Below are 13,587 nucleotides of genomic sequence, written 5' to 3'. Positions count from 1 at the left end.
CCATTTGTGGTTGCATCAACTCACCCCTATTGCTCTCATACCTCCCCTAGGATCCCACCCCACCCCCACCCCACATGTTGACGTTGTCATGAGCTACTGCTTTGCACCCTGCATTATTTAGATTTGGAGATAGGGTAATGAGTACTTTACGTGTAGGGTGTTGAGTAATAATAAATAAGGTTTTTTGTTTATGACTATGTTCATATCCCCACTCAAAATGATTCTTCTCTATTAGCTCTTGTGATGTCCCTTGGACCACTGTGCAGGTGTCTTGCCCCCACCATTTTAGCATTATCAAAAACTAGAGTGAAGGATATAGGATCTCTCTCTCTCTCTCTCTCTCTCTCTCTCTCTCTCTCTCTCTCTCTCTCTCTCTCTCTCTCTCTCTCTCTCTCTCCAAGAACCTACCTCTGGAATTAGAGGCTACCTCCACATCAACTTTGATAGTTTAGCTCAAATGTAGCCGAGGGAAGGACAGGTTGAAGATACCTAAAGTGGGTCTTTGCATGTTGTATATACAAAGAGGAAGATTGAGAAAGCTGAAAAAGTTCCCGAGAGAAGGTGGATTGCTTCACTGATTGATTGACTAATTGAGAGACAGAGAGAGAGAGAGAGAGAGAGAGAGAGAGAGAGAGAGGGACCGAGAGAGGGACACAAACCACAAGGGTGCACAAAATGGCCAAATAGGGGTCCATGTTTGACCATTTTGCGCGCCCTTGTGGCCCCTCTTGTTGAGGGTCCTTGGGGCCCTAAAATGGAAAATACAAGCACATTTTAGCTTGTAGCTTCCAATCGGCTCCGATTATGTCCGGCCTTGTCTCACATGAATGTGTTCATTTCGTTGCGCTCTTCGACCATCATGTTATGGAAAAAAGTCATATCTTGCGCGGATTCTCCAAAATCAACGTGCAAGTTGACAATTTCTAAACAAATAATACAAAATAGACATTTCTTACTTTTTCCTTAATCTACAGGCCCCAACGAGCATCAAAACCATGGAATTTGAAAATACTCAAAGAGCCAATGTTATTCCTTATATTAAGGGCTATATTTCCTACATAAAAAACTTTTCCAAAATCTCACCCTAACACCTTCAAAACTGGCATCCAAGGAGTGCCTTGGTCAAAATTTGAAACTGAATCAAAATGAACTCCTAGACTGTGAACAAACTTTAAAACAATCAAAATTTCATTCAAGCAAAAGTTATTACTAAAAAATTGAAAAATAGGCCCCCCTTGGACTCCCCACAATGATAGAAATCAAAGGGTTCTAGGAGAGATATGGTGTCACAAGTGCATGGTAGGAATCTCATCGAGGGTTGTTCCTTAAAGATCTTTATTCCTTTATCATGTCTTCTCATGTACACTTACCAAACAAAAACAAATTTACACTTTAAATGACTACGGATCTTATTTAACTTATTAAACAATCTCAAAATGTGGTAGATCTAGAGTGCTCTTACACATCAACAAACAAAACTCATTAACTTTGATAAACATACATTCATGAACAACTTATAAGGGGTAGTATGGTCATAGTTCTTGCATCCATCCATGACATGGTATGCTCATGGGGGTGACCTATCACATAAAAATATCTTTGATGGGGGTGCCCTTACGTTAGGAAAGAGTGTGTTGATGATGGAAAGCTGTTGTATTGTCCTACTAGGGATCTCTCCATGTTAGCATAATGGTTCTTGGTGTAGTGGGAGCCACATTGCTTGAGGAGAGTTTTGTGGCACTGTAAAAGGTTGAGGTTATGCCATTTCCTTGAGCCATTGTTGCAAACACCACCACTCAACTAGCATAGTAGCAGGTCACTTTGTACCATGACGTATTATAGACCCGTTCTTCAAACAAAAACATGTATGAATTCAACATTTACAAGCTATCTAATAAAGACACTTGTTAAGTATATGTTGTACAAATTTGCAATTATTTCTATCCAACTGAGAATAAACATTCCTAAAATATACATCATGATGAGATCACCTCTAATAAGCATGGATTTGAAGCACCTACCTGTAAGATGTAAAAAAGAAGGTTTTTTTAGAGAAAAAGTGGTGACACTTAACCTCTCTAACCTTCAACTTTTCACTATTTGATACTCATTGATTTCAGCACAAAAGAAATCTTTGTGCTAAGCACTGCAAAACAAGTAGATGCAAGACCTTAAATTTCAAAGTCTATGATAAGAAGAACACAACCAAAAGTAAGAAGTATATTGTTCCCTTGCACCAAGGGGTATATTCTTTCAAATATATGATGGTGTTGGCAAGCTTCATATTGTGGGCATCCTTTTCCTCCATTTTTTGTTGTAGAGTTTCAACCTCCTTCTTCAAAGAGGTAATACTTTGTTGTAATGCCATTGTTTTGAGCTAAAGAGATTGACATTCGTGCATCCACAAATTCAAAGAAGCACCTCCACACATAGACAACGCTTAGAATAGCCTAACGAGACTGCTTCTCCCCTCCCAAGATATTGAAGAAACATCGAAAGAATATTTAAGGATGGATGGAAGCGGCTTATAGGATCGTAAGGGTACAAATGGCCATCCACCCAAATGTTGACATTCGTCTCATCGACGACGCGATGTTCTTTTGATAACCTTTTCTCACCCTCATGTGTGGCCTTCATTGCAAACTCCATGCGCAAACAAATATGTACACTTTTGGTGTGCGGAGTATGTGGTGGTGGAGGCACACGATTTGTGATGTCCGTGAGAACCATGGCAGATGATGCATGAGGAAGCAAATGATGAAAAGAGAGAGGGGGAAGGGAGAGGGAGGGACATGGGAGGAGAGAAGGAGGCAAGGTGGGAGAGAGAGAGAGAGAGAGAGAGAGAGAGAGAGAGAGAGAGAGAGAGACTGGAGGAGGAGGAGGAGGAGAGAAGAGGGCAAGAGGGAGAGGAGAGGGAGAGGAGGAGAAGAGAATAATTTTTTTTCTAGGAAAATATTTTTGAAAAAGTGGATTTTCAGTGCTTGTTGTAGCTCAAGGTCAAAAATTGATTTTTTTGATATGCATATATGTTGGGGCGGATTTTTTAGTAAAAATAACTTTGTTTTTAAATACATGTTTTGGCCCTTAGTGACACACGTTTTTGCTGATGTGGCCACACTCCTTCACTTTCAAAATGCTAGAGAGAGAAAGTGACCTCTTAGGTTCACATCCTACATGTGCCTTTAAAAAAAAGGCTAGAAAAGCCTATTCAAAAGTAGCCTCGTGAATGCCCTTGTCCCCTTAAACCTACACAACATTAGCCTTAATCCCTAAAAACTAGGTTTCCTTACAAGGCCCAGGCAAAGTCCATATTTTTCCTAATGGGGATGGAACTACCTAATGACACATTACAAACATAACAAGCATCATGGTAGCTCTAGTGAGAATGGTGTTCGATCTTGCAACAATGGTTGGTGTCCTATGTATAGGTTGCGATGTAGTATAGCTATCCAATAAGGTGTGCTTAAATATGCTACATGCCACATAAGCAACACTGATCCAAGGTCGAAAAGAGTCAGGTGGACAACGTGTCAAGAGGGCAATGTGACGATGTGAGCACCAAAAGGGCAAGTGGGTCTATTTTCCTCATTTCAATAACATCAAGAAAATTTTAGTGAAGATCAATTGAATGCAATCATTTAACTCTTGCACATTGTGAGGACCAGATTTGGGAGTTTGAGCATAGTTAACTTTGTCTCTACTCTCTATATACTCTACCCAAGCTTATTAGAGTTATCACATTGTTGGGAAACAAGCAAACCGGAACACCTCTATAGCGATGTCACCCAAGAGCGTTGAAAGAGTCCTACAAGAACACCAAAAGCTTTGGAAAACCCCTTTTAAACACCACAAATCCCACAAGAGTAGTCCCCTTGGGAATTTAATGGTCGTCGCCCACGCAAGAGACTATGTCCCATAGGAGCAAAACCCTGCCAAATCATGGATTATAGCACACGCCGACCAATGCATATGAAGACAAGGGCCTCCCCTTTCACCATTGAACATCACAAACCCACAACTTCAACATCAATTCGACAATTCATATATACATGCCCTCCCAATCTGACAATTCATAGATACATGCCCTCCCAATTCGACAATTCATAGATACATGCCCTCCCAATCTGCCTGCATACAATTTTCCACTAGGCTGCCATAGCCATAACCCTACAGAGAACTAATCGTAACCTAATGAGCACAGCTCCAATGGGGGCACGTTAAAGCTTGAGAGAAAGCTTGAAAACTTATTGGCAAGAAATCTGAAGATGACCAAATTTGAATCTACACGCCGCTACATGCAAAATTGATGCGAACAGGGAGCTGACCCAACATGACTACACGTAGAGTAGGCAAGGCGGGGGCAAAACCTACAACAGAAACCATCAAGGAGGCACAATGAGCTCAAACTTGTAATTTTATGGAGTTTGGCTGAACGTTTTTAAGTTTGTACATGAGTTTTAGTTATATACAAGTCTCGCTTTTAAAAACTCAGTCACGGGCACTTAGAGTAGCCCGAGAGTTGTCACTAGACTAGCGACCTGCAGTGCATGTACATGTGCTTGCTAAAGCAAGCTAAAAAACCCACAAAAAGAAATCCCACGCACACTTTTGACATCGGGCGTCATGTCCGTATGTACAAATTTACAAAAAAGGGGTTCTCAAAATGCATGCAACAACATGTGGTATGGCCTTTGTTCTTTCTTTAAACGTTTTTGGGAAAACAAAAGCAAAGGGCACCTCTAAAGCAATGTCTCCCAATAGCGCTCAAGACACAAGATCAACACCAAGAATGGTATCCAGATCACTCCAACCACACTACAATTCAAAGGCAAATGATCCCTTGGGAATTTACAAGCACGCGCCCACCCAAAAGACCACCATCAAAACTAGGAAGCAGATGCCTTAGCATGGATTTACAAAACACATCTACCAATGCACTTGAGAGATAGAGATTCCACCTTCATCAAATAACTCTTCAAAATCACATTTTTAAGGTGTAGACACACCACCAAACTACCTGTGGACGGGATTTTATATTTGCAAGCTTCCATTTTTGAGCTTTTTTCATTGAAAAATTATTTTCAAGCTTTTTAATGCTCATATTATACTAATCAAATCTTCAAATATTGGTGTGGTATGAGAAAATTCAACATTAGATAGTACATTTCTTCAATCACCAAACTATCAAATGTAACATGTATGCATGTGGGAAATGTATGGTCATGCACATCTATTATTAGCCTGAAATGTAACTTTAAAAATATATATATATATATAATTAATTTTGATCGAACATCATAATTTTGAAGAATACACACAACATACCTCTCATAGTCTCAAAGTAACTTAGCAAATGAACTCAAGAAACCTCAAGCCAAACTAGATTACAAGTAGCAATATGATAGGCATATCATACCACATAGCAAACCTCCAATCACATAATCAAGTAACGCACCACCATAATGCCATGTCCAAGTCATGTGTCTACCATATACATAAAACATGCAAATCCATTGCGTTTTTTATTGCCACATATTGCAACTCAATTTGAGCCTTTAAATGTAGATGAAATCCAAGGGACATGCATAGACACTCACTCACAATTTCCTCTCCGTATCTCATAAAAACACTCTTACTTTTAATTACCTCTCATAAAACTTCAACATCCTACTCTTTTTGTCTCCCTCTCTCACATACTTCACTTTAGAGGAGGAAATAAACATTTTAACTTCCTATATGTCACCTCCATGTAGCTATTTCTAAAGAACCATATTAAAAGGTAAAAGAAAGGCCATATCCCTTTTCTACCCATGGCAATCTCTCAATTAAGAGATGCTAAGTATGGAGCACGATTTAGCCCTTGTAATTTTTTTGTATTTAAAACACACATTTGTAAAGCCCCCATTATGAGGAGAAACCATCATGCGTGAATAAAAATCACTCATTGAAAACCAAAACTTTCACGGCTAGTCTTGAGCTGGAATATTATGGCCGACGGCAAACAAAAGTTGGGCGAACACGGCCAATCAATTGGCTGGTGGTCGGTAGTCAATGGTCGGTGGCCAAATTCAATGGCCGGTGGCCGATTTCAAAGGAGAACTTGTCTTCTCAAGGGTGGCCACACATGGGCAGATTGGAGAGTCCAATTTGGACTTGTGAAAAAGGGTAGCCCTTTTGGCCTATAAAAGGAGACCATTTCTACACACATTTTGGAGTGTGAAGTTGATGCAACAAGGTGGGTGTGAGGTGGTGAGAGTGAATCAAGGCGAGAACTCTATTAAGGGACTGATCCCCTTGCAACCTATTTCTTGTTTGAAGTACTAAAGACATTGAGTGGCAGTTTTCTCGTGCATGTAGCCCACATTGAATGAACCACGTATATTGTGTGTGCTCTCTCTACTCTATAATCTCTCACGTGTGAAAATTTGTCTCTCTCCATTAAATAAGCTACTCAAATATCTATTTAGCTACATCCTATTTCCAAACAACTGGTATCAGAGCAAGGTGTGCTCGTTTAGCTAAATTATCTTAAGGAAATGATTCCTTGAATTGAGTGGGAGTAATGGCGAAGGAAAGGAAGCTCAAGATTGAGAAGTTCAACGACAAGAACTACCAACACTGGAAGATGCAGATTGAAGACTATCTCTACTAGAAGGACCTTTATTAGCCATCAGGCGGTCTTGCAAAGAAGCGTGCAACAATGGCAGATGAAGCATGGATTGTCCTTGACCAAAAGGCATAAGGAAAAATCCGGCTAAGCTTGGAATCAATGGTGGCCTTCAACATTTTGGAGATGAAGACCACGGAGAACTTGAGGAAGTCACTTGACGGCCTCTACAAGAAACCATCGGCATCCAATAAGGTATTTCTCATGAAGCGCTTCTTCAATCTAAAGATGGCAAAGAATGGTTCAGTTGCAAAATACTTAAATGACTTTAACACCAATGTAAGTCAACTTCAATCGGTGAAAATCAATTTTGATGATGAAGTGCGAACTCTCCTTATACTATTGTCTCTACAGGATAGTTGGACAGCCTTGTGATAGCTGTAAGTAATTCTAGGCACAAATACTCATAAGTTTGATGATGTTGTGGGTGTTCTCCTAAGCAAGGACATGTGAAGGAGAAGCACATGAGAATCATCAAGTGCTGCACTGTCAGTGGAAACAAGAGGAAGGCATAAGGAGAGGTTCACAAACCAAAAGGGTCATGATCTCTCAAGGTGGAGAAAGTCATGCACAAAGTCAATTTTTGAATGTTGGAATTGCGACAAGAAGGGACACGTCAAGAAGGACTACTGGTCCAAGAAGAAGAAGGAGTCGCAGTCTCAAGAAAACAAGCCAACTTTAGAGGCCAATGTGGCAGGTAAAGTAGAGCAAGATGCTCTAATTCTCTCATTACACAATGTGTCTAATTCCTGGATAGTAGATTTCGGGGCTTCATTCCATGCAACACCACACAAGCAACATTTCCAAGATTACACAAAAGGTAATTTTGAGTATGTATACTTGGGAGATGATGAATCTTGTGAAATTGTCGACAAAAGTACAGTTTGTGACAAAACTGCTGATGGAAATGAATGGAAGCTTAAAGTTGTTAGGCATGTTCCTTCTCTTTGCAAGAATTAAGCTCTTCAAGAAAAATTAGACGATGAAGGTCACAACATTGCTTTTTTTTTTTAAATGGTGGAAGATCTCGAAGGGATCTTTGGTGGGTGCCAAAGGAGAAAAGGTTTGTACACTTTACTTGTGTAAGCTTGCAATCTTCAGCTTGTGCAACAAGTGCAAAAGTCAACAGTGCGGTGTGGCACTATCGGCTTGGGCATACCAAAGGAATGCAAATCCTTCAAACAAAGAAGCTTCTACCAGGTTTGAAAGAATTGGACTTAGAGTTCTGTGAAGATTGTGTTTATGGTAAACAAAAGAGGGTCAAGAAATGAAAGAAAAATAAAAAACTTGAGTTGGTTCGTTCTGGTGTTTGGGGTCCTGCAAGTACACCATCCCGTGGTGGCTCATTGTACTATGTAACATTCATAGACAATACAACTAGGAAAACATGGGTTTATGTGATGAAGAGTAAATCCAATGTGTTTTCCATATTTCAAAGGTGGAAAGCCTTTGTGGAGAATGAAGCAGGTATCAAAGTTAAATGCCTCAGATCTGAAAATGGAGGCGAGTATTGCAGCCAAGCTTTTGTGCTATCAATGGCATTTGGAGGAAAAGGACAACCCCAAGGACACCTCAACAAAATGGAGTTTCCAAAAGGATGAACAAAGCAATCATGGAGTAAGCACAAAGCATGCGGCTACCACTTGAGCTTTGGGCGAAAGCAATAAGTACGTTTGTGTACTTAATCAACCGATCACCCTCAATGACATTGGATGGGGGAGTTCCAAAAGAGGCATGGACATTTAAAGCGGTGAATTATGCATTTCTCAAAGTGTTTGAGTGTGAGGCTTTCATACACATAGATAGAAGCCTAAGGTAAAAGCTAGATGCAAAGTCCAAAAAGTGTTTCTTCATTGGCTATGGAGAAGGTGACTTTGGGTATCGCCTATGGAATCCTCAAGATGGTAAAATATTTAGAAGTAGGGATGTAATTTTCAACGAACAACATATGTACAAAGATTACTTGGAAATAAAACAAACAAAAGAAACAACTGATGAGTACATGGATCTTGAGGAAGGTGAAGACTCAAGGAGTGCAAACGGTGACAACATACAACAACGTCAACCAAATGAGGGCACTAAACCTATTCGCCAAAGATCCATAAGAGCAAGTAGACCTCCAGAAAGGTTTGTTCCTTCCATCAACCATCTCTTGATCTCAGATCCTGGAGAGCCAAAATCATATGAAGAAGCTATGCATCACAAATCCAAAGAATAATGGATGAAGAGCATGCAGATGGAGAGGGACTCATTGAATCACAAACAAACATGGGAGTTAGTTGAGTTGCCTAAAGGTAAGCGACAATTGCAGAACAAATGGGTGTATAAGCTGAAGGAAGAAGAAGGTGGGAAGGAAAGGTACAAGTCTAGGCTTGTGATAAAAGGTTTTTCTCAAAAGAAAGTATTAAATTCAATGAAATATTTTTTCTTGTTGTAAAAATAAAACTCAATTAGATTTGTCTTAAGCCTTGTGGCTACTCATGATTTAAATCTTGAGCAAATGGATGTAAATACGGCATTCCCTCATGGTGACTTAAGAGGAGGAACTTTACATGCTTCAACCAAAGGGGTATGAAGTAAAAGGTAAGGAGAAAATTGTTTGCAGATTAAAGAAGAGCTTGTATGGTTTAAAGCAAGCATCAAGATAGTGGTACTTAAAGTTTGATCGATGGATGTTGGATCATGGATTCACAAGATGCAACTCATATCACTGTGTCTACACAAAGAATTTGGGAGATGGGAAGTTCATCATCCTAATGTTGTATGTTGATGACATGTTGTTGCAAGTGCTAACATACAGGACATCAAAGACCTAAAAGAGGAGCTATCTAAATCATTTTCATTGAAAGATTTAGGTGCTGCAAAGAAGATACTTGGTATGAAGATATCAAGGGACAGGATGAAGAAGACAATAAAGCTATCTCAGGAGGATTACATTAAGAAGGTACTAGAAAGGTTTGCAATGCAAAATGCAAAAATGGTTTCTACACCTTTGGATGGTCACTTTAAACTAACCAAGGATATGTGTCCAAAGACACAAGAGGAGATAGCCTATATGTCTAAAGTTCCATATCATTGCAGCATTAGGTTCTCTTATGTATGCTATGGTATGGACAAGGCCAAACATTGCACATACAGTGGGAATTATATGTAGGTTCATGGAAAACCTAGGTAAAGAGCACTGTCAGGCTGTGAAGTGGATACTTAGGTATCTGAAAGGGACAACAATAAATTCTTTGTATTTTGAAGTAGCTGATATTTTTTGGAAGGGTATTTTGATGCAGATATGGTAGGTGACAAAGATACTTGAAGGAGCACTACTAGCTATGTCTTCGCGGTTGGAGGCACAACAGTAAGCTGGGCTTCAAAGTTGCAAAAAGTGGTCTCACTTTCTACCACGAAAGCAGAGTATGTAGCATTGATAGAGGCAAGCAAAGAAATTATGTGGTTTCATAGATTCATAGAAGAACTTGGATTCAAACAAAACAATTGTGTCTTGTACAATGATAAACAAAGTGCTATCCATCTTGCGAAGAATTTAGTCTTTCATTCAAGGACAAAGCACATTGAGGTGAGATATCACTTCATACACACTCTTTTGGAAGATGGAAAGCTAAAGCTAGGAAAGGTGCATACAAGTGAAAATATTGAGGACATATTTACAAAGGTGGTCAAAAAGGAGAAGTTGACCTCCTGCTCATCTTCAATCAGCATTCAAGGATAAGAATCCAGGATCAAAAGGAGTCACAGTTGGGTGTGGAGATCAATCTCCATGTAAGAATTTGCTCAGTATGGAGCCTCATTTACCCCTTGTAATTTTTTGCATTAAAAACGTACATTTGTAAGTCATCTGCATGAATGCGAATGATCGGAGGCTCCGGCCCCCATATGTTTTTCACCATCTTGTGAGAGATATTGCATTGTCCTAAGAACCCAAGCTTACAGAAACTAACAAATTGCAATAAAAAATAAGTCATTGCTTGCGTTGAGCTTCACAAGAATAGAAAAAAGGGCGGGGTGGCCGATCTCCCCGATCGTCCACGTGTGCATACACGATCAGGGAGATCCTCCACCCCCCCTTTTTTCTCTATTCTTGTGAAGCTCAACATAAGAAATAGTTGAGGGATCCCGCCCTTCCTTTTTTTCCTATTTTTCTATTTCTCATGAAGCTCAATGTTAGCAATGGCTTATAAATGAATGTTGCATACCCTGTGAGAGCGCTACCTGCAAAAACGCTTGACAATGGAGCGGATTATTACATATCGAGAGAGAGAGAGAGAGAGAGAGAGAGAGAGAGAGAGAGAGAGAGAGAGAGAGAGAGAGAGAAACACGATGGTGATGAAGCAAGCAAATTGATGGAAGAGGAAAGGGTTAATATCTTTTTACATGCGATGAAAAACATCAGTTTATGAAAAAGGGGGAGGCCATGATCCTTCCCATCATCCGTGTGCGCACGGACGATGGGGGGACTCTTGGCCCTCCCTTGTTTTCTGTGCATTGTGATTGAGAGAGAGGCAGCAACCTAACTCAGTGAAAGGTTTTGGAAAAGGCTGCTAGCTATCACGAGTTAAGAGTTTGTATGTATTGAAAATAGGGGAGAGTGTGAGCAAGAAGGTGGGTAACAGCAAAGCTAGCTATGGAGTACTGAGTCTGTGTGCGATCATTCTGGGGATGATGATTATAGTAGATGTGGTAGCAGGGTAGCCATAATGCCTTTGCCAGCTCTACAACACCACCTTCAAAGAGCCTCTCTGGCCTGACCCCAACATCTACCCACACAAGCTATGCAACAATATGACGTTGGGGGACCTCCTTGTGGTGCAAATCCTCTTCACAACCCTGTGCGTGTTTTTCCATGTTGCACAACCGCATGGGAGAAGTAGCTCTAAAACAAGCATTTCCATCATAATCTTACGATGACTATGTGATTCACAGAGAAACGTTGTATCAAGGCATGGCTACATGTAGGGGTCTAAAGTGCTCCTTGGCAAGCCCATGCAGTTGCCTCTGGCGGTTTTAATAGGCTTATTAGGTAAGAGGTGGCCTACCCTTGGATTGGATATGACCTTCCTTTCCTCTTTTTCGCCCAAGCTATCACAAAATCATTAAAGTAGAGCGTTGAAGATTTATCTTTGGGGGCCAAGTGTGGGACATCACTGAGCTACAATGCACGCTTATTTCCCACACGTAGCAAGGGATCTAGCCATTCAAATGTCAGAAACTTGAACCAGTTTGAGGTGAGGTAAGGGCTGGTACTTGTAAGGCTAGTAATTATGGCAAATAATAATTGGTAGCATTCATAATTAATACATTAAACTAACACTCTAATTAAAATGACACAAGCAAGCCAAGTACAAAATAGCACAAAATAAGTAGGTTGATAGATGGCATGGGATGATTATTTGTACAATGCTTCTCCATCTATAGATGGAGTAATGCACGCAAGCAATGGAGGTGGAAGATGCTAACGCATCCACATAGGTAGCTAGGTGTGACGTGCATGAGGAGTTTTCGGACAAGTGTCTACTCCATGTGGCATGCTAGGTGTAGGCATGTTTCCCACTAAAGTGTGTGAGAGTAGCACCTTTAGGGGTAGTTCACATAGGCAAAGGATGGAAGTAGCTTTAACTCCTAACAATTGCCCCCTTAAACCTGATTTCATCCTAGGATTGCCTGAGATTCATCATGCTTGGATCTCAATGGATTCAACAGGTCATGGTTCATACAAGGTGTCCTTAGGTAAGTGCATGGGTTCACATTTGGATGCGTAAACATGGTTCTCAAATTGGATACATCATGTTTTGGTCACATTCAAATACATCATGCAAGTGTACATGATAGTGTAGTAGTTAGGGATTCATTGTTCATCCTTAGCGTAATGTTCATCATGTTGTAGTTTCCATTTTGTTCTTCATCATTGGTCCAGTTTGTCGAGGATGCAACCTTCAAGGCTAACGGCAAAAAATACACATACATACCAAATTTGATGCTCATGTGTGTGTACTCTTCATGATGAGAGCTCTTACCATATACATGTCGTATAGGCAGTGTTTAAATCCCGTGTTCATGGTGCTTTTGATCATAAGTATGGCATGCATAGTGTTTAGTGTCATTTGGTGTGCTTTTGGCTTGTAACCTTTTTGAAGGAGCATAAAGCTCGTGGTTGGATCCCTAAATAGAAGAGTAAAAGGCTTGAGATTGCAAGCTCACGGGGAGCTGCTAGGGCCAAGTTTTGAAGCTCATGGGATGTTGTGTGAGTCCTTGAAAATGTCCCTTTATAGTGGGAACGACTACTTAAGCTTGGAAATTATGAACATGGTAATTTTGACGTGTTTTGATCTTGTAGGCAGCGACAAGTGGGTTTGAGCTGTTGATGGTGAGGAAAAATACAGCTCAAAAGCACTAGTGGCTTTAGGATGCAATGCGGCGAGGCTTGTTACGGCATAATTCACACATTGTGGTCCTGCGGATGTGTGGTCATTGCGGATTAGGAGTCATGCGGCTTTGGGACAGTTCTTGATGGGATATCATGAGAGAGAACGATGTTTTGCACCGTTCCTGATCTGCGTTGGAGCAGCGGGTGTATTTGGGGGGCATACCAATCTTTGTGGATATCTCTTTTCATGCAATCAATATATCCTTCTCATGTAATTTTGTGTTCTGCTACATACCAATGAAGAAGACGGTGTTATGCTCCTGTGTATTGTCTTCTATTCTGCCTTCATATATCTTAATGTTTATATAATGTAAGGCAGCGTGAGGGTATCCATTCCCGTAGTGCGTATTGCTCCATTGTGGAGCATTAGGCATTACATCTCGCAACCACGATGCACGATGGGTGACCTACTGTGAACATGCATGCGCACTAGGTCACAGGGTCCTCCTGACCCTATGGTTCCAATTTCGGGGAGACGTCGGAG

The sequence above is a fragment of the Adiantum capillus-veneris genome, chromosome 1, assembly GCF_014529385.1.
Source record: "Adiantum capillus-veneris isolate H3 chromosome 1, ASM1452938v2, whole genome shotgun sequence".
NCBI classification, from domain to species: Eukaryota; Viridiplantae; Streptophyta; class Polypodiopsida; order Polypodiales; family Pteridaceae; genus Adiantum; species Adiantum capillus-veneris.
Note: the sequence above shows the minus strand (reverse complement) of the source record.